The sequence below is a fragment of the Spea bombifrons genome, chromosome 5 (assembly GCF_027358695.1).
Source record: "Spea bombifrons isolate aSpeBom1 chromosome 5, aSpeBom1.2.pri, whole genome shotgun sequence".
Classification (NCBI taxonomy): Eukaryota; Metazoa; Chordata; class Amphibia; order Anura; family Pelobatidae; genus Spea; species Spea bombifrons.
This window is the reverse complement of record NC_071091.1, coordinates 26,634,812-26,659,888: the sequence shown is the minus strand read 5'-3', so window position 1 is coordinate 26,659,888 and position 25,077 is coordinate 26,634,812. Positions and strand designations below refer to the sequence as shown.

Here is a 25,077-nt window from a genome sequence, read left to right as displayed (position 1 = left end):
GTCCCTCGGTCGTCCCCGCTCTCCGGGCTCGAGTGAGCTCAAAGCTTGTAAAAATAACTACATTTATTTCGTCTAGCACTCGGTTTCCCCCCTTCTGGAGCGAATAGATCCTTCTGCTTTTGAACAGCTCACTTCCTACTACTTGTGTCACACAAAATGAAAGATTGGATTGCCTAATATATGCGAGTGAACTCTCCATGAACCCTTCCCAGGCTGCTAACCTTCAAATGACCCAAACTAGTCTGACATCACCAACTCCCAGGATTCTCACACGGCTTAAAGACTAGCAGCCGCCCTGCAGAAACAGGCAGAGCCGCGCAGGCTGCTGCATACACGCTGCTCGCTCTCCTACAAACACAAGCAACATCATGCAACCTGTACGTTCGGATCTGGCGTCCATCCAAATCAGTTGTTCCTGGTTATTTATCTTTTTAACCAAAATGTAATTTATTTGCACATTTATTTATTTTTATTAGCCAAATAAGACAATGTATTTTTTAAATAAATCTGTTACATTTGTTACCTTTTTTGAAATTTAAATGTATTTGATACAATAATAACGAAAAAAAATAGTATTTTTTCTAGTATTTAGTAATAGTTTCCAAATCCTGAAAGCATTGTTTGTTTAGCCTTTATTTAAGTACGCAGCAGCGCTGACCTGCTATGCTGTGTATAATTGTTACGGATAACCATTAATTCACGGCTATGTCCTGATAAAGGGGCACTTTGGGGTGAGAAGTCACAAATGCCTAATTTAATCAGCACTTAGTGTTTTTTTTTTTTCTTTGTGATAACAATAGGACCGAAAACACAATCAGGGCATGGCAGGCAGCGGCTTTAGTGTTAATATCAAAGCACGATTACCCCTATGGGGTAAATCCTCTTGTGTCATTATGCCTCTGATCACTCCTTTCCCTTCAGCACAAGAGGCCACTGTTGAGGTAACAATCTAGATTTTTTTCTAGATAAGAATGTTCTTTGCTAAACAGTTCCTTAAAGGACCATTTTCCCGTTTTCTTTCGTTTAAAATGTCAATTCCTGGGGCTGACTCCTCTCGGCTGTTACGCTGTCGGCATTACGAGGGCGCATGTTGCTACGCACAGTTCTGTGCACTATTATTATTATCGCGGGTAATTATTAGCAGGGCTATCATAGCCTTTATTTAACTTATATGCAGTACGGAAAAACACGCATGGCTTCCGTTCCAAAAATCTATTGTTGTCCTATCAAACCACAGGTAGCACACAGCCTTATATGTGTACGTGGTGGGAGAACAACTTTTCCAATATTTTTCCTTAATAAAGCTCATCATAAATATACAGAATAGAACCAGATACAAGCAGGCACTGGTAAAGCTAAAAAACCCCGGAGGTTGCATTTGGGTCCTACAAAGTTTTCGTCACATGGTAGTACACAGCGTGCAATACCATTGTGAAGTCAAGGACACACATGCTTGGCTAAACTTCCACTTAGGGTCAAGTGTAATCTACATCAGACCCTTTAAGCCAAACAGGGATCTAAGAGGAATTGGTATATTGGTAGCTATCATGGGGGTCTAGATATAGTTTATTAAGAGTCTTCAGGCCATTCAACAGGAGGGTTCTGTAGTGCAGAAGCCCAATATCGGTGGGGCAAAGGAGAAGAACCTCAGCATCCAGGACTCTGTCTCTAAATGCCCAACACAGCCCATAGAAGAAGTCAAGGCCCTTAAATATATGTGAAGGGAAATTACCTGTGAATTATGCAGAACAATAAAAATCCTGTACAGAATCTGCATGTATAGGGACTGTTCCGTAACAAGCTTTCAAAGTGAGTCAATCACAAAGCAAGACGCAAACAGATCAAAAATTAGTAGATTGGATTTACCTGACCAGGGCACTTCAACATAAAATAAAGAGCTGACATTCTATTAACAAGTTAAACGGTCTGTCTTATTCTTACACAAAGCCAACCATGTGAATATAAAGGAATTCCACTCCTTCCTCCCTTCTATCATTAGGAAAAAAAGCATTATATCCAGTTTCAGCTTATTCTGCCCATGCATGTTATAATTAGCCAACATGCTGTTAGACATGGTGGCAGAAGATAGCATGCAGTAATGTTTTAGGGTTATGTTTTAAAGTCATTTCCTGGATCCAAATTACTGCTTTTTGCCTGTAAAGCTAAAAATCAATGATGTAAACATAAACAAAACAAAACCTTTTTTGGTTAACCATTGCTGGTAGGAATGAATAATAATAATAATAATAATAAATGTGACTAGAGAGTTCAGCATAGTGATGCTGCTGATAATAGATATTATTCTGTAGCACCATCATATTCTGTAGCGCAGTACAATGGATAAAAAGAACATAAAAGTGCACAACAATTTGGACTAACAGAAACAAAAAGGTGGGTCCTGCTCAAACAAGCTTACAATCTAAGCTCACAAAAAATCCGATAATATAAAGTCCTCAGAGAAAACCTCAACAGGTTCAGATTCCTTTACTGGTGTTGATGAGTAAGTCCAGGCATTGGACGATGTAAAAATACAGCCCTCACCTCTCTTTGCTTGGTGATGGGAGTTAAAGTCTAGCAACAGCTGGTGGGCTGCAGTTACCCACCCGTATGCCAGAGAGAATATGGAATATGCACAGCCAATAAAACCTTGGGCGATCCAGGTTTTGTTCTTATAAGACACCCTGGCGCCTATTCATTCTCCCTTTGAAAGTGTGGGGTGATGTATGGGATGCAGTCTCCTGTCACTTTATGTGCTTCTGAGGATGAATTTCCCTGCCCTCTCTCAGTCCTCCTCTGAATTTAAAACTCAGGAGTGGAGAATGAGGAAAGGGGTTGGAGACCGTAGTGAAGTAGAAAGAATTTGAACGCAACAGGCTTTGACCAGGGGCACCTCTAGGTTTTAAGGGGGCTTGAAAAGCAAAAAGCAAATATATAACAATTTTTGTTCTAATATTTTACTGTGATAATGGTCCCCAAACCAGTTCAGTTGACCAAAATACCACAACATATACTAATTTAGGTGTCTTGAATTTATAAAAACCCAACATGCATAGGTTTTTTTTAGGTTTCTTGGAAGTTACGGGGCACAAATCAAACATGCCCATGATCACATGATCATGTGAGACTTCTGACGCGGGAAGGAGGCAGTCCTCGGGAACTGTTGATCATAGCAATGTATTTTTTAATTATTATTTTTCAGAGGCTGCTGATCGGTCTCTGACTGATCAGCAGTACTCACTACAGATCGACGAAGCATCAGGTTCATTGCGAGGCAGTCCCTTCTTCATGACGTTCTATGCCCTCAATATAGATTTCTGGGCACATTTTTTCATGACGACATAAAACTTCAAAGATTTTAAGGGGTCAAATATATTCTTTGAAATGAGTGCATAGCTTTATATCACATTGTAATAATGTAATGTCTTAATCACTGGCATCATCTTCAGAGGCAACATTTGGGTGATTTGGACATTCGAGGCTGGAAAAGGAATTTTAATGGAAATGCTGATTTCTATCAGAGGAATTCTGTCGAGTGACATCACTCATACTTAGTTTTGTCAGGAAACTCCAACTTTGTTGCTGCAAGCAAGAGTTTTGTGGATAATCTGCTGTCATGTTGTTTGCTGCTTCTTCTCATTATTCATGTAATATAAATGCAAGTAATAGAAAATACAGAAAAAATATGTATTTAAGGTCAAAACTCAAGGTCTAAAATTGTTATATTTATCTTATTTATCCTGTGTCAGACCAGCAGGACTCCAAAATAGAGAAGCAGAGGCTCAGCACTCAAATGATAAGGTGAGTTTATTTCACGCAGACAACGTTTCGACGCACAGGTCTTTCTCAAGCCTGTGCGTCGAAACATTGCCTGCGTGAAATAAACTCACCTTATCATTTGAGTGCTGAGCCTCTGCTTTTTTATTTTGGAGTCCTGCTGGTCTGACAGTATGTGGCTGCCTCTATTTATAACATGGGAAGTTCTGCCTGTCCACAGGGCATTTGCCTACTTTGCCCAATGGCCAGTGGGGGCCTGACTATAGGTAATGCATTTTAATGGGCTAATTTTCATTAGTAGCATAAGGTGAAACCTCAGATGTCCCCTGTTCAGACCTACATGCAGTTAGAAATAAAGCCTCAAAGCTCCTTGTTACCATCACCTGTCTCCTATCCTCAGTTGATTAAAAACAGTCAAACCCTTAAGTAAAAAAGAGGGAAATAAAGCAAATTTGCTCTGTTCACAGATCGTATGTAGTTAAACGTCTGGCACCGCATATTATTTTTTCTCATTATATTGTTATATAATTAAAATGCACAAATGACCCATTCTCCTGTCCCCCATGTGCTCTATACATAGCCTGTATGCAGTACAATTTTAATTAAAAAATATTATCCGCAAATATTTCCATCCCGGGATTTCGTAAAGTATCTTAGATTACTAAGTGTTTGGGGGTTTTTTACATCGAATTTGCAAACCATGTTTCATTTTTTCCCCTTTATCGTTTAATCTTTTTTCTCTCCTAAAGAAATATGGCAAGAAAATTATGCTTTCAATCAGTCTTGCATTTTAAGCATAGAAACCTCGGTGCGTCATTTTATTCTCTCTTCTAAAGGTTTAATTACATAAAATCAACTTTTACGAAGAGTTGCTAATTTTGGCAACAACCTATCACTTGTCTGCTTTTGTGTCACATGACAGCTAAGTGCTCCTGGCAGAAAATACGAAAGGTTTAACATATATATATGATTAAAGAGCTATTTTTTGGAAGAGTACTGGGAACAACGTTTCTGATGTAGCATTTAATTACAAAACCGTTCAGCAAAGAAAGCGGGACAGATCCATTGTTTTAATGGATGAGGCTGAAATGATAGCGGTTGTTGGTTCTTTTGGGCAATGTTAACTTAACTAGCATTTCTGAAGTGCTGAAATCTGCGGGATCTGTGCATTCTTTGGATTTTTTAATATGTGTGTGTAGGGGGTGGTATATGTGGTATGGCTTATTGTATACATGTTCTGTGAATCTGCCCTAAGCCATTTTTGACTGTCCGGTCCATCGTATACTCAACAGACCTAAAGTAGCAGCTGTATATTTCCTTCCGTCAGTTAATTACTCTGCAACGTGTACCTGCAAAGCGAACGCGCGGTGTTACTAAGTGAAAAACGGCTCGGATCGATGAAAGACAGGCACAGTTAAGCAAACATAGTTTGTTTTAGTGATTCTTGAAGAATGGGATTGCCTGTCCCTTTAAATTAGGCGAGCGGCAGCGAATATGCTGAACCCAGAGCCAGACCTGTATGGTAAGAACAGATTAATTAATGATTCAGTTAAAGTATACCACAGGGAATATCCTCTATGCACGGTGATATATATTTAAGTTATTTATGTGTATGTTTAAAGTCTGTAATTGAAGAAAGAACTCATAATAACAGTTGCTTTAGATGCTGCAATTCATTTATAATTCATTAAGGGAGAGGAATAAAGGTACTTTAAATGAAACCCTTCATTAGTATGACTTATACGAGGTTATCTGTGAAATTATCATACAGAATTGTTTACTGACAGATTTGGTGTAAGCACATAATATCTTGATTACCCTTAATCAGTGTATTTATCTTCTATAGATTAAATATTATGGACTATACTTGACAAAAAGCTTACACATTTAGTGTAAATGACTGGCTTAAATAAAAACAAACTACATAATTTTTTAAACACAATCTAATAAGTACTTGATTTACTTACATTGTGATATATAATTCATGCATAATAATACATAATTCATACATATACATATACTTGTGTGTGTGCTTTCTAGTGACATGATTTGTCACTTTGACAGAATTTTGGGCCGGCATCTCAATTATAAATCATCCCCAAAAAATGCAACACTGTGCAAGGCAATTCCTACCTAGTTCTCCAGTCGCTCAAAGGGTTAAGATTATGTTATGGAGCAACAGATAAAACATATATTTTTATATATATATATATATATATATATACTTATTCCATCTGTTATTATATATACCGTATTGGCTCGGATATAGGCCGCCCCCGTATATAGGCCGCACCCTAAAAGTTTTGTGCTTTTTTAAAGAAAAAGTTTTTTTCTTTAAAAAAGCACCAAAAAAAACATGCTGCCACTCTGTCCCCCCCCCCGAGATATGCTGCCACTGTCCTCCCTCCCCGAGATACGCTGCCGCTGTCCTCCCTCCCCGCGATACGCTGCCGCTGTCCTCCCTCCCCGCGATACGCTGCCGCTGTCCTCCCTCCCCGAGATACGCTGCCGCTGTCCTCCCTCCCCGCGATAGGCTGCCGCTGTCCTCCCTCCCCGCGATACGCTGCCGCTGTCCTCCTCGACTTACCGGAGCAGACTCCCGGGTGTCTTGCGGGGCCGGCGAGGGACATCTACGCAATACGCGTATGCAACTGCGTATTGCGTAGATGTCTCCCGCCGGCCCCGCAAGACAACCGGGAGTCTGCTCCGGTAAGTCGGGGGTGGGCAGAGGTAAAACGCTTAGATAACCTCCCGTGCCGGCACCCCCCCCCCCCCGTGGGAAGTGCTGGCAGGGGAGGCTGTCTGAGCGTATTGGGGAGTAGGATACAGGTCCCCTGCACCGCTGCGGGGGATCTGTATCCTAACCCCGCTGCCTGCCCGGCGCCCGGGACTGCATGTCCCGGGCGTCGGGCGCTAGACCCCGAATATAGGCCGCACCCCCACTTTAAAAACTTAAAGTGGGGGAAAAAAGTGCGGCCTATATTCGAGCCAATACGGTATATATTTAATGTTCACTGAGCTTTACAGGGAATACTAATATAGCAATGGTAACATCTGCAAAGCAAGACATTGCCCACACCTCTGAGTGTCAAAGTGTTACATAGAAGGTTTGTTAATCTTAAATATTTTAGTATTCCGGAATGTCATGTATGTAAAGGACTCATTATGTCTCCATAAGAGCCACTTCTCGGTGCCTCTTTTATGTAAACAACATGTTCAAGTGGTGTTTGATGACATCTATTCCTCAGTTATATTGCACAGGTCAGTTTCACACGTTAATCAGTAAAATAAGACTTTTTTTAACACTTCACAGTCTTTGAGGTCTGAAGCACAGCCCTATGCTGGACTGCTTTTTTAATCCCGCTCCCGTCCACTCCCGCAGATTTTTTGCCCAATCCCGCCCGCTCCCGCAATGTGGGTGTTCCGCTCCCGCCCCATTTGTGGTCAATTCCGCCTGCTCCCGACACATTTGTGGCCAATCACGCCCACCTCCTTACCTGAAATGCAGATTTCCCGTGCAGTCCCGCAAGGCTGCCCTAGAGTTGCTCCCTCACAGCGTCTCTTCTCTTGCTCTGCCCAGGAACAAGGCGGAGTCACGGGAAGAGATGTCACATCACGTGACTCCGTTTTGTTCCTGGGCGGAGCAAGAGAGGAGACACCGTAAGGGAGCAGCGCGAAGGCAGCCTTGCGGGACTGCGCGGGATTACCGGGACCCACAGGTACAGTGCCTGACCGCCCGCAAGACCAGCAAGACCGCCCGCACCCGCGGAACCAACGCCCAATGCAGTCCTCTAGTCTGAAGTGTCCACAACAGAGTAAAGCTGAACTTAAGCCTGGAGAGTCAGAAGGCACATATGACAGTAAAACAATGTCTGACACACGTGAAACACTATCTGACAGCGGTTGCCAGCCAGAGGCTTGCATATAGTAAACCAAAAACAGGTAAAAAAAAAAAAAACTTGAGGCTGAAGCTCTACCTATATTCAAAGCAAACCTTATCTGCAGTTGGGCTTTGCCCATACTACCCAATCTTGGTGTGGATTTTGAAACCAAGCACACTGTCTAAATAAGCCCCTGCGTAAGTGAACTACTTGGCATTAAACAAATGATTAATCAGGTTTTTATGATAAGTTAAACACGTTTGGGGAGGAACTAGTTTTTTCAAACCCCCCGTCAGGCTTGTTTCTAGGCCACCGTCCAAGGACATCTCAGAAAAGCTACACTTAAGTTTAAGATGAAATTCCAAATGGGATTTTAGTGATCTCTAAGGGAATCTTATTACATAAGTTATGGTGGGTAAAGGTAATGGAAAACCCTTCCACCTAAATTTAAGGGGTAGTAGGAGCATTATTAAACACTCATCCACACCTACCAGACAAGCCAGAAGGCTTGTTTTTCCCTCAGAAATCTCATGGTGATTTTTTTTGTGTAATAGGAACTGAGACTAACCTAGATGTACAGGCCTTATCCAACAGTTGCTAAAGTTCGGGGAAATAACCACGACCTAAACTAAACCGTGCTCACAAACCTGCGTATGAACCCGTCAGGCACATGCGTTGATCCAAAGGCTAACATCGATAGCGGCTCCAGCTCATGCATTACTGCTCGACAAATTGTAACTTTACCAAGAACTCCTACGTGCAGCAGAAGTAACTTGCTGTAATGTGTTTGAGCTTCATCTACACTGAAGTGTCAACATAGAACTGTAATAATGAGTTTTCATGTCACCATAGGAAAACAGATATGGCAAAATATATATAAATAGGGATATCAGTGTACTCAGCAGTGTAAGCCATTTCTAGGGAGCAGGTTGGCATATAAGGGGGTATAAGGCATATTTGGGGGAAGGCTGGCAAATAAAAACAAAAAATGCATTTTTCTCAATCATATTTTTTATTAAATATGAAAAAATAGTTTACATGTGAATTAATATTTACTAGTAAAACTTTTTTTTTATTTATAGGGTAGTCTTACATTCAGGCTTTTTCTTATTTTCCTAAATTAATATTCACATTTTGGGGGGTTATCTTATAATCAAGGTCGTCTTATAATCGAGCTACTATATATATATACACATATAAAGATCAAATCTGTCAATTTGATATACATGTTTTGTATAGTTAATGTTAAAGGTAACTAGCTAAGAGCAACATGGGCTCAGGCAAGCCGTCTTTTGAAGGGTTGGTGGAATAAAGAGTCTAGTACATGTTTCCTGTTTTACTGCTATATAATCCATTCAGGAACCAATTCAGGAATTTGTTGGTTTCTGCCCCATATTCCTGTCAGAAAATATGGCAAACAGTCATTCCACTGTAGTAGAAAATGTGTGAGCAGCCATTTACCGAATGAAAGACTCTTCGGAACAGGCAGTGAAACGTGATTTAAAGTCCCAAATACATTTAGAGTCTGCATTGAGTGCCGCTTCAGCTGCCTCTTTGCCATTTACTGTAAAAGAAACAATCATGTTTCATACACACAGAGATCAGGACGAATGTTATCTTTCACCATTAAAGTGAATGCTGTGCCATTTTTTTTCTTTGAAGTTGAAGTATATATATATATATATATATATTACTACTAAAAATGTAAATTATATGACAGTGTTGTCCATAGTTATATATAATTTGTCAGCAGATGAGAACTGTTAGGCCCATATAGTCTGCCTATTTTACTAGCTCTTGCAAAATTTCAAATATTATTTGGTACTCCTACCAAAAATATTTATTACATTATTTTTAAAATAAATATTTTTAATATTTTTACATAATTTTCAAAATATTTTTTGGATATGTTTTCATACAGCTACATTATTACTCACTTGTATTCAGGGTTAGGCTGGCGAAGAGGCCTAACCCTGTGTTTTTGGCACTTTAAGGCCAATGGCTGCTAAATAACATACGTGCAGCTGCTGGCTGAATATGTGCCGCTACACGCTAAGCTCTTCACACTCGAGCACCACGTGCCGCCACGTGTATCCAGCAGATAAAAGCGCTCTGTGGCCCTATATGCTTTTCCTTTTAAAACACTCTGTTCCTGTGGTTCAAGATTGTTGAATTTCAATTTTCTAATGTTTAGGATTTTATCCTATTCTGAAATTTAGTCTGGGGGGGGGAGCTATGGATTATAAAACTAATAATATAATGAACCATGAGATGTTTCCAGGCAGGATGATGGTTGCCTATAAACTTTTAAGAGGCATGATTGTAGGCTGTGAGGAAAATATTACGTTAGTCGCCAAGTAAGCTGTGAAAATGTCACTTTTTGCTTTTTTGCCAACATTTGCTAATAATGGGTAGATGGGAGTAAAATACTTTTTTAATTACGTACATTACGCACTGCCACTGTTGCATTTACATCTCTAATTAACACAGTCTATAACTCTTAACGCACACATTTAATTTGAGAATATTTTTGTGTTTCTGTTATTAATATATTCACATAGACCACTGATTAAATTGACAATGATCTGCTATTACCCAGAATTCTAGCGCAAACTCTAGTTTTTATATAGTTTGGGATTTACTATATCCGAGGTGCACCATTTTCATACCGGCTTCTAATAAGTCCACAACTCTGAAATCAAATCAATCGATCTGTGGAATAGACAGGAACACTCTTTAAACAAGTGGCTATTACCTTGAATACATCACTTTAGCATCAGTAACAACAAAAATTATCTTATTGCTCATGACAAAATGTTCTGTTCTTGAATCGGCTTATTGACAGAGACTATAAATCTGGCTATGCACTGAATAGATACCAGTACAGTACATTTATGGAGCTAATTTATTGAGAGCTGAATAGGACTCCATCAATTAGTCCCATAGATGCTGTATATCACGATGGGAGACCATTGATGTCTGAAGTATGTTGTAAAGAGTTGTTAAGGGTTCAGGTAGTGGCTGAGGCCAGGCTGGGAGAGAACTGGTTTCCATGGAGTGATAGAACAGAGTTAGGGCAACAGGGCAGACCTGTGGAAGGATAGTCAATTGGAAGCAGACCAGAAGGAGAAAGTCAGTATGGGCATGTGATGGAGTGTATAAACCCTGGGGAGTCCGGCCCTTAAAACTCTGTCTGCGGTCCACAGGTGGATCACAGAGCATTTGGGTTTAAAAAGTGCTGCGCATTTGAAGCTGGTTGAGAGACCAGTGAGAGGCCTACATGGAGACTTCTCTGGATGTTACCTGATGGATTCCCAATAGAACACTTATGGAAGTGAGTTTTACAGCCTCCTATGTGCGAAGAGAATTGTTTTTCTTTAATTTGCTGCTTATTAACAAGCTGTGAGTCTCTGCTGTTAAGAGACTGTGTTTATTCGGCTGCAGAGTGAAATAAAACTGACTTCATTTTGAACCTTCTGTGTCCTGTCTGCCTGTGTCATCAGCCATACGGGGCAAAGAAGATATCTTGCTACTCCGAAAAATGGATCGGATCAGTTGAATGGGATGCTGTCAAATTCTATGTTAAGAAGATGCATTCTTATGCTTAGAGTTTGCCTTTTAGCGCAGTGGCCGAAGCTGTAAGATAAGTGGAAATAGAATTAGAGAAAGAGAAAAGATAGCATATGGCTGGCTAATGTAAAATTTACTAATTATGTTAACCATATGGTAACAGCTCACAAGATCTCTCTGAGAAAATAAGCCACAATCTCTTCTAACTGTTGGAAATAAAATTTAAGAGGAAATCAACATGGATGGAATCAGAATCCTACAATTTGATGCCACCTGTCACACCTGGGAATTTTAACACTATACCCTACAGTTGCTCCTTCAATTCGTGTTAATATTCCATCTCCATCTGTGCCTTCTCTGTTGTTTTCCCTAAGATTAAAATTCTCACATATATTTGTATAGGCACCTTCAGTACTACTACTACTGTAATCTGCCCAACCATGTGCTTTTTCTTTATGCTTTAAAGAAGTAAGTCGGGAATCTATGTATTTAACAATTATGAGAGGACTGGCAACATTCAAGGGTTGATGGGGGAGGATTTCATCCAAAACACACTGGCAGACAACATACTCCTTGTGCATGACATGGTCATAAACAACATACATTCATTCATTATGAAAAATGGAGTGCATAGGAATCTTGTGAAAGGAGTAAAGAAATCACTTTGCTCTAGATTTCTCTTTGTCTCTCCTCTTTCTCACTATCTATCTCTCACATCACATCCCAGCATTCAGCTTCAATATTTCATGGGGAGCAGTAAAACAGACCACGCGCTGCCTTTTATTTTGGGATGATTTTTTTTTTTACAAAAAATGTCTAGCTGACAACCTGGTACGAGCCACAACAGAGGCCTTGGCATGCCCTTTGTCACACGTGTGGCGTGGGTTTGCCATCACTGGCCTATACCTAGGAGTCTAGGTGCTGCTTTGTTTGGGGCAGAGACAACAAGACAACATAAGACAAAAGAGGTGCATTTCTGCATAGTTTTCCATAATAATAATAACCAAAAACCAATCCGTACCAATCATTGTTTAACTGGATTGATGAAGAGATGACATTTATCACAGATGAAAGAATCAATAACCCCCCCCCCAAAAAAAAACCCAGACCCTTTTCCCCTCTATTAAAACTCAATGAAATAGTGTCGTTCTTTAAATGTATTTACAAGCTTCAGGCACATCATCACCTACACAACATATAAAGAAGACATTACTGATTAACAACACATAGAACCCCCCAAACCAGCCCCTACAACCATGTGTTATCCTTTCCTCTGCCCTTGTTGAGTGAAAATATACTTCGGTGCTCCTAGATTTCCTATATGAGTTGCGTAAGCACACTTCATTTTTAAATCTATATTACGTTAAGACGTTACTATGAGCCCTGTGTCCTACCAGGCGGTAGAGTAAAGTGACATCTGACAAACGTTTCTAATAACAAACAATGATTATCATCAGTCTATTGGGATCTGCCGAGCATCTAAATTGCCTCCCCCAGCTAAATCATGTCAATTTGTATCAAGTGTCGGACAATAGAGATTAAAATAACCAATACTTTCCCCTTTCACCTAAAGGGTTTTCCCAAACACAGCTGCATAAAACCATATTCCGGTATCTCTTTTTAGTATATTTGTGTTTATACTGCTTCAAAACATGAGCACATTAGCACATGACACCCACCCATAAACACCAAGGTATTACTGGCTTTGATTACGGTATAACAAAGAATACCGTACTGGTACTGGCAGTAGGAGCTAACTAGGGTTGCCTAAACATTAAGTACTGGTAATATAACGCATGTAAAGGCCAATAATATTGTAACAACTCTGAAAGTATTAATCTTTTAAGGTTATATTAGGTTTTCATAAATATACATTTTACAAGGGGCCTTAAATAAATAATCGGAGGTGTGCAGTTCAACATCAATATATCATTAATTTATTTTTTTGTAACTGTACTGCAAACTAACCTTAAGGAGCCAGAAAACTTTTCAACAACAAATTTGGCTTTTTTAAATGCTCTAAAATTTTGAGAGGGCATCTTTGGCTTTTTCTCAGAGCGACTAGAACGAAGGCTCCTGTAGTAAGCAACGTGATTTTTAGATCGGCAGAGGGGATCTTAACTAATATATGTAATATTGTTTAAATGGCACGTGGCTATACATCTGACATGATGGGACACACACACCTCCAGATTGTTGGAGAGAATTTAAATAATTGGTGACGGACTGTGTGCTTAACTAGTTTACCCGTTCCATAATTCAATAAAAATCAAAAATACATTTTCCATCATTTGGCAGCATCCAAATGTTCAGAGAAAATGAAAAGAAGGCCGAGGCCAATAAGGTGAATCACTTTGTTGTTACAGAAAAATGATTGCCTGACTTAACCTTTGTATACATAACTTGTATAGGGATTACTACCTTGTTTGCATTCGCCAAGCCTATAGAAGCCCTGCATATCCATTTACTTAGGTAAGACTTCCTGCACAAAATAGTCTCCAATTTATAGTTATATAAATATACCCCATAGTCACACATTCTAATGCTAAAAATGAAAGGCCAGCTCATTTAGAAAGTTTCCATCTACGACTACAGGTTCCAAAAAAAAGAATAAAAAAAATATGAGCACTCGATAGGAGAACAAGTACACAATCAGATGCATGTTAGTGATTTTTATACAGAGGGAGTATAGGGAAGATGAGTACAGGTTTCAACAGGGAGCTGCCTGTGCAGCACCTGCTTTAATAGGGCTGGGGCTTGCAGAAAAAAAAAATAAAAAAATACCGTATTGGCTCGAATATAGGCCGCACTTTTTTCCCCCACTTTAAGTCTTTAAAGTGGGGGTGCGGCCTATATTCGGGGTCTAGCGCCCGCCGGGCAGGCAGCGGGGTTAGGATACAGACCCCCCGCAGCGGTGCAGGGGACCTGCATCCTACTCCCCGATACGCTCAGGCAGCCTCCCCTGCCAGCACTTCCCTGGGGGGGGGGGCGCCGGCACGGGAGGTTGTCTAAGCACAATGCGTTTTACCTCTGCCCACCCCCGACTTACCGGAGCACCAAACTTTTAGGGTGGGGCCTATATACGGGGGCGGCCTATATCCGAGCCAATACGGTATATATATATATATATATATATATATATATATGTATATTGTTAAATAGGAAGTAGGGTAGTAAAATCAACTTATTGCACCATGTTTATTTTATCTCAGAGGAAAAGTTATCATTTTACTAGAAATACTCTGATGTGATCAGTGAATTTTAGAACCACAAATGTATACTTTGTTTATCCTATACACTTTCAAATAAGACATTTCATGCCGACAATAAAGGGTCAAGTAAAAGCAGTCAAAATATCTTCTAGATCTAGTACAGTTCCACTGGGAACTTATATATTTAATACATCTTTAATGCGGCAAAGGAAATACTAGAAAAGCAAGAAGAGTACATAATGTACACATGATTCCATGCCCATCGTGCATTATGTGAAACCAGCTGGGAAGCAACCAGTTTAAGTGTTGCACCCTACAACCTCTACTGTGACCTATGGTCAAACTGCATCATCCATTATGAAAGGTTAAACAAACACCAGAGGGCTTTAAAAGCAAATGTTAGAGTGGTACTTGAAAGGTTAACACAAATTCTGCAATCTGATCCTTAGGACACAAGTCTTATAGATGGTGGGAGTTGCTTTCCTGTAACACTGCAATCGTGATTTATACTTATGAGATTTTAATTTGTTCTAGCTGCCTTTATAGGTACCAGAAAAGTTTGGTATGCAACTGTGGATGTAAAATCTTCGCTTACTTTCTATGCAATTGTATTAAGCCATCTGGTCCCTCAGCTCCCACATACCCGTGCCTGTGTAAACCATCTGTGCACTTTTCCTGGGCTTTTATATTTACATTAATGTAATGCAATGTCTGCATGCTGCTGATGGTGTTTGGGGAATGAGGCTACATCTTCATTATCTTATCTAAAGAGAGTGGCTTAACATAAAGGATGGATGCATGACCCCACTAATTTAATACTTTGATGCACATGGCTGACTGCCCAAGATTAACTAACTCTAACTGTTAGAGTGGCACACAAGCAAGCAAATCAACCCATGGTCTGAATGACAGGCAGCCAAACTATGATTTAGTTGAGAGAGTAATCAATCCGCGCCCCAGTCCCCTTCCTCATACGCAACGCTGGGAATCCCGTTATCTCAAGGTGAAATGTACCTCCACAGTGGCTCCAGATGTGTCCTAGATCTCTAGGCAGAGGAATGGTGTTTGGTCATGACATCCAGGTTCTGCCCTGCTATCAGGACCTATCTAAGCCAGGCATGATCCTCACTTTCATGCTAGAGTATTGTAGTTCCTGGCACCCAGATTGTTTGGTGTTTTAGATTTTAAAACAATCATCTGAGGCAGCAGCCTGCTTTTCTTCAGCATGAGTATTTTTTGTTATAAAGAAGAATGCCTACAAATGTGGATTTTGTGTCTGTTAAGGACAAGCAACTACGTTGATGTTCTTGAAAGAGAGAAGATGGAATGAACTGTGTCGTAGAGGGGGCGGTAATGAAGATACCTGCCCTGGATCTTAATGCTACTTACTGTATGCATGATCAAATCAGAGGAATATATACAGCAATGCTACAGAACATTGGAGTGTTTCACAACATCTATAAAAACCTCAGAGAGAGGAAAGACTGACAGACGGTGAGAAAATCCCTCTTACTGTTCATATGTATAACCCTTACCTGTCTGCCTGGTTACATTGCTATTTCAACAAAGCAACTAACCCACAGAAGATGCATAATGAGATGCTGATCTGGAATGTTAAGAGGTGGTACCTTGTGCAGGCAAAAGAGCACAAGATGGGGTTAGTGGTGTAGTGCATCCTCCCCATAGTGTCCCGAAGGAGCCTGGGATGGTGATACAGAACCCCTGACTAACTACCTGGAAAATGGGGTGTAGAAGAAGTATCCGTGCCCCTGTATAAGCCCCTGTGTACTGTATCATTACACCCACAAGTATTTAAAAGACTTAATGACAGACACAAGCTCAATTGGCAATCAGGGTATTGAAGGAGAAATATGCAATTTGATTGAGTTTGAAGGAGACAGTAGGTACTACTAGGAGATAACAGAGGAGAAACACAATTTTCTGCTGCATCTCCTAACCACTCACACTTAATAATGGGCTAATTTCAGTCTCATTAGCTGTTATCAACTTAACACAGGACACCGTCAATCCATTGTAATGTTACAACATCTCAACACTTTCCCTTATTTCACCAATATTTTCCTTTCCAATAAACCGTATACTTTAGATAATGGGTAATAAATAGTTCAAAGTTCAGGAGTATGTTTCGTATAATTACAGATAAGCTGAATTTGACATGGTCATGTCCCTGCTGCATCTGTCATCGGCCTATGTATTACACATCCAAACATCTGCAAATGCCATTATTGTCTTCCAGGACAACAGGAGGGAAAGTTAAAATGAGACAGCTTATTAATCACCTACTTATTATTTCCTACCCAAAGAAAAGGGAAAGCTACATAAGAGAGTAGAGATACGTTATTCAACATAAACAGGTCTTATATACAACCCTTTATTGGACAAAAACGCTTATTTGTAGACACCATGGAGGAAGCAATACTCTACATGGCCAACTTACTGCTCAATACCCTGGCACTTACAGAGTTAAAAGATGCATTATATCTGGATTCCAAAGCAGTCCAGGCATTAAATATGCCTAATTAATCGTGTACCCTGAGATGCAAACACTGATAATACGTAATTACTCAGGTGGCTTTTTAATGTTATCAGTTAAATCAGCCCTAATTGACAGGCATCTGACAAGAGGGATAGATTCCTCCTGGCTGACCCTTTGGCCAGTACTGTGTAACAGTAGGCAGGCTTCATTTAAAATGGGATAGACACACCTGGAAATGTGTGGGTAATTAGGGGATGATAATTAGCCCATTGATCACAGCCTGGCTTGTCATTAGCTGTGGTATACAAAACAAGAAAAACAATTCTTCATTTAAGTCGTTGCTAAATTCAGGTAATAAAATCAAAATGAATCTTTAGTTTTTAGTGGAACTGACTGTGATGTGATGCTAGAAATTCCTTGTTTCATTTTTGGTTTAAGTACAAAGGTCTGCATATTTTTTATTTTGTTTTGTGTTTTAACACTCGGGTTTTAGTTTGCATTTTTTCATAACTACATGTTTGTAGATAAATTGTTTAAAATAATCGATATTTGTTACCAGACCTGGGAACTTCCTAGAGTAGGCTACCCAGAGCTCTCATTCTTTTGGTGGAGCGGCTTCATGAAGGGATGAGACTAGTCACACATAGGGGTAGGGCTAATAAATCATAGTGGTAGGGCTAGTTTTTAGTGGGTAAGTGTTGGAGGGAAGTGGGTAAGGAGTGGACACAGCTAAACACTTCTCCCTTACCTTAAGAAAGGAGAAACTGACCATTTGACCTGGGCAAGCAGGGCTTTACCCAAGTCAAACATAGAGAATTTTATGTTTCTCACTGGTAGTTAACATGTCACAAAAGTGTCATTTTGCTTGGCTGATTGTCAGTTTATTAGTAAGATAGTATTATGTTATCATTCTACCTGGATAATTCTCAGGTAAGGTAGTCCAATGGTCTGCCATGCTCTCTCCATATGGCTACCATAGGAGGGTAGACTTGAGCGTAGGTTAGCCATGTTAGTCATTTGTCATGTGGGGATGTGGCTAGCTAGAAATAAGAATAAGAAAGGTATGCCTCACAGGCCTAATGATTTCATAAATGTAAGTATTGCACTTCCCCAGGGATACTATTTTTGGAACACATGTGCAACCAATTATGACAGCCTTTTCCACACCCAAGGGTTTGATGTATAATTAGGAAAGGCCTTCATTTCAAGCACTAAACCAAAGGTTGACAAATTTGGTTTGAAATTAGTAGCCAACTTTTTCTTCCCAATCATATTTTTGTTTTCATATATTATCCAACCTGATCCCACGTAATACACTAACACTCTAACACCACACAGTAACAGACACATGCTAATATCCTACGTTCATGCACACACATGATAACACCATACACTAATACACACATTCTAATACTATATGCTGACATACACACTCATGCTAATGCCATACTGTAACATAAACATCACACACGCTAGCAACCACATGCCTACACATGTGCACACATATTGGCTAACACTATATATCTATAAAAATACACACTCTAACATACACATTGAATCTGGCACTACAATACAGTAGACATACTGACTCTGGCACTATACATTTACACACACACTGACTAGCACTATACAGATACTACAGTACACACACACTAATACTACGGTACACACACACTAATACTACAGTACACACACAGACTGACTTCAACACTATCCATATACACACTGACTTTGACACTACGGTATACACATACACACACTGACTTGAACACTATCCATATACACACATACACACTGACTTTGAACACTAAAGTATACAGACACCCACATACACTACACTCCCTCTCACCTGCCACGTGACTGCCTTTCTTCTGCCACCACAAATATATGCTTTCATGTTGGTGCGTGGTGAAGTAAATGATGTAATTCATGATTGCAAGTCCTGCAAAACCCTGGGCATCAGGTTGCCTTGGCGACTAGAAACCACTTCCATGAATCCGGTGTAGCGTGTGCCATGGGGCACCCAACAGGTCACATAATGTACGCTACGTGACCCCGCTGGGTGCCTGACATTACTTACTGTTGAGCTCCGCACTACAGTATTCATCAAAGGGTAGACATGGTTTGAGAACATTACGTAGACTGTTTCAGTATAGTCCAGGAGTGATTTAATGATTGGACCTTTTCTGTCAAAGCAAATACATGTTTACATTTATATTTACATAATTTCAGCATACTTTCTTCATATTGTATTTTAGGGAATGCTTCCCTTTCGTAAGTCCATTTGAAAAACCGTAATGGAGACAGAGACAGAGAGAGAAATCCAAAAGGGCGATGAAGATAAGAACCCAGAAACTAAAATAGAATTAAGATAAGGTTTAGGTATTGACTTTTTCTAATATGCCCTAGAACAGTTTTGTTTGCAATAGCCATAAAGATACAGGGAGGACAAAAGCATTAAATCTAACCATTCAGCATAATAATTAAAATAAATCATTTAATAATTAACAAAGTAATTTAAATACTTGAGAACACCAATTTCAAAAGTTAATTAAGTGCTTATGTAATTTCAAAGGGGCAAGCACAGGGTTATCAAATGCATCACAGTACATACATGCCATATAGTGGCAGAAAGTGCTTCTAAAAGCTTGGATGAAAGCAGTAACAAAAATGCCTATCACCAGCATAACCTTGATTTATCAAACTACGGGTTAAAGCAGGAATTCAGATAAAATATTATGAAAAACGTCAATGGTAGATGGCAGATGATGTGCTTTGAATGCGGTAATGAGATTAAGGCATTTTCTGAAAGTACACCATGAACTATTTATTTTTTTCTGATCTCCACATAGATTTTGGTGGTAAAACTTCAGTTCTTTCGCAGTACCTTAAAAAGAAGAAACTTTAGAATTACTCTTGGTGAACATGACCCTGGAGGTCTTTTGCAGTTCATGTTTTATTAACATAATTATTTTCCACAAATGCAATACAGATATATTTCTAAGTAATGAAATCACCATGGAAACCAATGGAATGCACATGTTCTATATTCCATTCCAAAGTTACTCTTTAAAACTATGGCCTATTTTGTTTTCTGAAAAAGCATGTTTATCTGTATGCCGGTAATTTATCCAAGAAATGACTTATGTAATTTACTTACATACATTACTTACATATGAAGGCCCTATGAAAGGGATACTGCAGCCATACCTCTGTTTTATAGCAGTAGATTAACATCTAAAAGTGATCTTTGATTCCTGCTTTTCTAATAATGGAGGTGCAACTGCTCTTTAAAATGTTACTCTTACCTCCCTTTTAATTAATTGACCTCACATGCATACTGAAAATCTGTGCATTACCTTGTAGTCCCATGTAACTTGGGTAAAGACATCTTGGTCCCTTCAAGCTAATTTTAAATTCTAAATTCTAGTAACTAACCAAAACTGTTATTCACGCGATTTGCTTCTTTAGACATACAACTTTCTCTAGTAAACATGGAATGTACCTGCTTTTTAAGAAGCATATTTCTTTATCTCAGTGTCAGAAAAATACGAATATTCTGTGTTTAATTTCATTATTCTATATACCGTATTTGCTCGATTATAAGACGAGGTTTTTTTCAGAGCAAATGCTCTGAAAAATACCCCTCGTCTTATAATCGGGGTCGTCTTCTAATCAGACCTCAAATAGAGGTCTGATTAGGAGACTAAGATCCAGATCCCCCGCACCGCTGCAGGGGACCTGGATCCTCCTGTCGTCGCCCCCCCCCCACACACACACACACTTACCGGTGCTTCCGGAGGTGAAGTTGGCAGCGGGGGTTTGTATGCGTCCGTCGCAAATACCTTCCCCGACTGTCAGAGATCAGAGTTCCAGAGTTCCTGATCTCTGACAGCCGGGGAAGGTATTTGCGACGGACGCATACAAACCCCCGCTGCCAACTCCACCTCCTTCCGGAGGTGTGTGTGTGTGTGTGTGTGTGTGTGTAGGGCATTTCTGGAATGCCTTACACCCCTATATGCCACTCTGGCACTTAGGGGGTTAAAAGGCATATTATGGGGCAGAGTGGCATATAGGGAGGTATAAGGCATTTCAGGAGGCAGAGTGGCGTTAAGGGGGCATTTAATAGTGCACTCTGCCTCCTGAAATGCCTTATACCTCCCTATATGCCACTCTGCCCCATAATATGCCTTTTAACCCCCTAAATGCCAGAGTGGCATATAGGGGTATAAGGCATTTCTGGAGGCAGAGTGCGCTATATAATGCCTTTTAACTCCCTTAATGCCACACTGCCTCCTGGAATGCCTTATACCTCCCTATATGCCACTCTGCCCCATAATATGCATTTTAACCCCCTAAATGCCAGAATGGGATATAGGGGTATAAGGCATTTCTGGAGGCAGAGTGGCACATAGGGGGTCAAAAGGCATACCATGGGGCACAGTGGCATATAGAGGGTTAAAAGGCATATCATGGGCCACAGTGCCATATTGGTGTGGCAAGCCTGGGGGCAGATGTGTGTAACTGGGGGACAGGTTGGAAAATACAAGAAATAAAAACAAAAAAAAAATATTTTTCTCAATCATAGCTTTTATTAAAAAAAATAGTTTACATGAATTAACATTTACTAGTAAAACTTTTTTCCTTTAGGGTCGTCTTATATTCAGGCTTTTTCTTTTTTTCCTAAGTTAATATTCAGATTTTGGGGGGTCGTCTTATAATCAGGGTCGTCTTATAATCGAGCAAATACGGTATATGATTTTGAGGACACTTGGCAAGATGCTTCAAATGAAAATGTATAACTGTACTGGCAACTCTCAGCATTTAATCCAGTTTCTCAGAGTGAAGCCCTGCTTCCCTGGATCACTCTCTAATTCCTCCAGGCGGGGGATCTCTTGATAAAGGTGTTTAATGCAGAAACGCTGGGTTAAGATATCATGGGTACTGCCTTGCTTTATGTTGTTCTTGATATTTTACTTATTCACTTTATTGTGGACAATTTATCATACTACATAAGCATCATCGGAGTGCTGACCATTTTTGTTTGACTGGTTTAACTATTGGGTTGAGGTTTGGGGAGAGAACCATTTAAGACTATAGCACCCATTTTAATTTTGGTTATTGCTGATCTATTTTTGTGCCTTCCAGAATACCTGCTCTCTGCCCAATTCCCATCTGTAAGGCTGTCTGGGACTTGTCCATAACTATAGCCACCCCTTATGTGAACCTTGCCCATCCCCTCCAAAAAGGAATCCCCCAGTAGAGCGAGAACAAACATCTTATATGTCCTGTTGACTGAAAAACTGAATGACAGTCATTGGTGACCATGAACATCCCTGAGCATTTTTAACTAGAAGGATGATTCTATATTCAGATAACTGGAAATGGCTAAATCACGCAAAAAACCCTACAAAAAAGCGCATAGCAAAATACAGCACTACTGCTACAGTTCCGTGTCTATGTTACAGTGTTAAACGTGCAGACTGCAATTTTGAGCCATATGTCCTATATAATGGAACTTTGGATAAACAATATTAGTCTCATGACCAAGAACTGACTAAATAGATTTTGCCGGCCACCTGAGCCCTAATCAGAATGACCCACATATGGGGTATGCACTTTATAATGGTGTTCAATAGGCTCCGGCTTATACAAATTACAGACACATTAGTTTGCAGATCTGCATTTATCCCATGAGTACTAGTAACTAAAGTTAATATTGCAGGGGATTTCCTTAATCGCTGTAAAGCTGTTTTGTTCAACAATGTTCCTAAAAATATAGCCACCTAAATCCTTTCTTTACATTTTTCATATTCTTTGACCAGTCCATGGAAAATGTAGATGGCTTTTCCCACAGGCCCAAAGCAAATAAACAATTCCTCAGGCATGACTTTTATGAAGGGGATAGTCAGGAAATCCAGAGTAAATTTTATTCGCCCACCCATCACAGATATGCTAACCACTTTCCTGTCACGAAAGGCAGGAACAGTGATTCAGCTTATAATAATGCTTCTCAATACGAAGCAACGAAAGCCAACAGGATAGATATGCCCATAAAATAAAGCTAAAAATGACAGAGTCTTTGGTTTAAAAAAAAAATAAAAAAAAAAGAAGCATCTGTTGCTTTTCCCAAATCCAGCATTTCACAGTTCTATACATTGAATAACCCTATATAACTCTGTGAAATGGAATATTAAATAGTCAATATAATATATTACTATTAATTCAATACATGCAGTATTTAACCCACCTAATGTCTATACAGGGGGAAAGGTATCTTAACTTCATGTTCTTAGGATTTGATTACCCTCTCCATTATCCCTCACCTATTGTTAAGTTGCTGATGGTTGTTGATTGGCTCAGAAAGCCTTTGACCAAATAAGGAGAAAAAAGGCATCTTCAGGAGCAGAAACTGATCAAGTAACTCTGGATCCGCCACAGACTGCCACTGATCTCAGCTTCCACGAGCTTACTGTTCATTACATAGATTATCAAAAGCTATAGGTAGTTTCAATAAAATAAATTTATTAAAGCTAAACGATTGACAGTTTGAGATGCTGATTGACTTGTAGTCTGGTGAACGGTTTGTTTGAAAATCTATAAACAAGTACCACGCACACGTTTAGTCACATAGTTTTGCTTATCTCTGCTTTATTTTTATTTTTCTTTCAGTGAGATGCACCCGCAGGACAGAAAAATTCATCACGGGTGCCTAAGGAAATTGTTTATTTTTACTGCAAACGGTCAGTTTCCTTTCCGGATTCTTACAAAACATCTGATAATCATCCTTACATATTATCTTATTATTGGAAAAATCACTTCCAATATGTAAATTAATGGAAATTACTTAAGAAACGTGAAAAAAAGGGGAATCACATCTGTGTTTGTCCAAACAGTTTAACTTAAAGCCCTTTATCCCATCATGAATCAGGAAGACGGCTTGTTTAATATCTCATGCAGTTAGTAAAGCTGTCATAGATATGTTTTTGTCTGTTCCGATGATCACACAGCTTGCACTTAGCTTAAATGAAAACATCACTGTAACGCATTTTGTCTGTTCTCTCTGGTACTAGTATTGTCTACAAAGACGCACATTTTACAGGACATTCATCTTACAATCATTGTTTCTGTAATTGTTGTCTCCCCTGACTGGTTACTGAGTTCAATAGAAAAAACCCAAGCAGGAGGCCTGTGGATTAAATTTCTTTCCAATTACACTTTGTAAAGGATCAAACAGCAGCTTGTGGTGAGGATAATGCATTTAAGGCTAGAAATCTGACATATTTAGCAAGGTTTTTATTTAATTTAATATTTAAAATGCAGATGGCATTTCCCTAGTGTTCACTCAAATTCAGAAACACTACCTAAAGGAGATCCATCACCAGGAAGAAATAACTTTACTTTAACCAAAAGCTGTATATATTTTATGTTGTTTTTAACCATTTTATAACATTGACATTTATATCAGTCAGATGGAGGAGTCCACCCATGAGGAACACACCAAAATTCTTATTTCGGTCTGCATTTGGTTCTTAAAAATAAATAAGATTCAAAAAGACAAACAGGATATAAGGAAGATGAAACCAGAGTAATGCCTGGAGTCTTCAATGTTAAAACATAGCTTTTATTAATGCAACATTAAAACCATCACCGCAGGGGAAGGTAGTCAGTGGACTACTCATAGGGTTACATATTTGGTTCAGTGTAATAATGAAGAATAATGAACTGATGAAGAATGAGAGGTGCTGAAACACTTCCCTTTCTTTGCAAATCCATCTTCATTATTCTGGCCTCTCAGAGTAATTCCACAAAATAGCGCAGACAGCCTCTCCCTCCAATCCCTGTTCCTCCTTTTGCGGAAGTGCCCCAGAAGGCCTAGTTCACGCAAAAGCGGAGAAGAAAGATGACAGAAGAACAAGAAGAGCAAGGAGCAGGGCAAAGAGACAGGGACGCGGAAGCAGTTGGTGAAGAAGGTAAGCTGTGACAAAGAGTGGGAGAGCATGTATGAGTGAGCGGCAAAAACAACAAGATGCAATCAAGTTTTGCGCTCTGCTTCGTTTTCATTTGTTTAATCGGTAGTCCCTCCTCCTTTCCAGGCTATCGTTTGGATGAACTAGCATCAAATTATGTCCCACCTAATCTA

General features: G+C 39.6%; 1 protein-coding gene and 1 long non-coding RNA gene across 3 annotated transcripts in view; both read right to left on the bottom strand.

The window, feature by feature from the left end:
- Positions 1-25,077, bottom strand: part of RARB (retinoic acid receptor beta) — a 264,320-nt gene that overhangs the window by 75,539 nt on the left and 163,704 nt on the right. The window contains exon 1 of one of the 2 annotated variants that reach the window (XM_053466649.1): positions 1-256. This exon is cut by the window's left edge and continues 488 nt beyond it. The exons of the other annotated variant lie outside the window; for it this stretch is intronic. The gene's annotated coding sequence lies outside the window, so the exon portion shown is untranslated. Of the gene's footprint in view, positions 257-25,077 lie in introns of those variants that run through there. 2 annotated transcript variants of the gene reach the window in all.
- On the bottom strand, positions 19,761-20,182 carry LOC128496847 (uncharacterized). Its single transcript, XR_008354264.1, has 2 exons — positions 20,145-20,182; positions 19,761-20,102 (listed from the first exon to the last, which is right to left on the bottom strand). It is a non-coding gene; the product is annotated as an uncharacterized LOC128496847 (long non-coding RNA).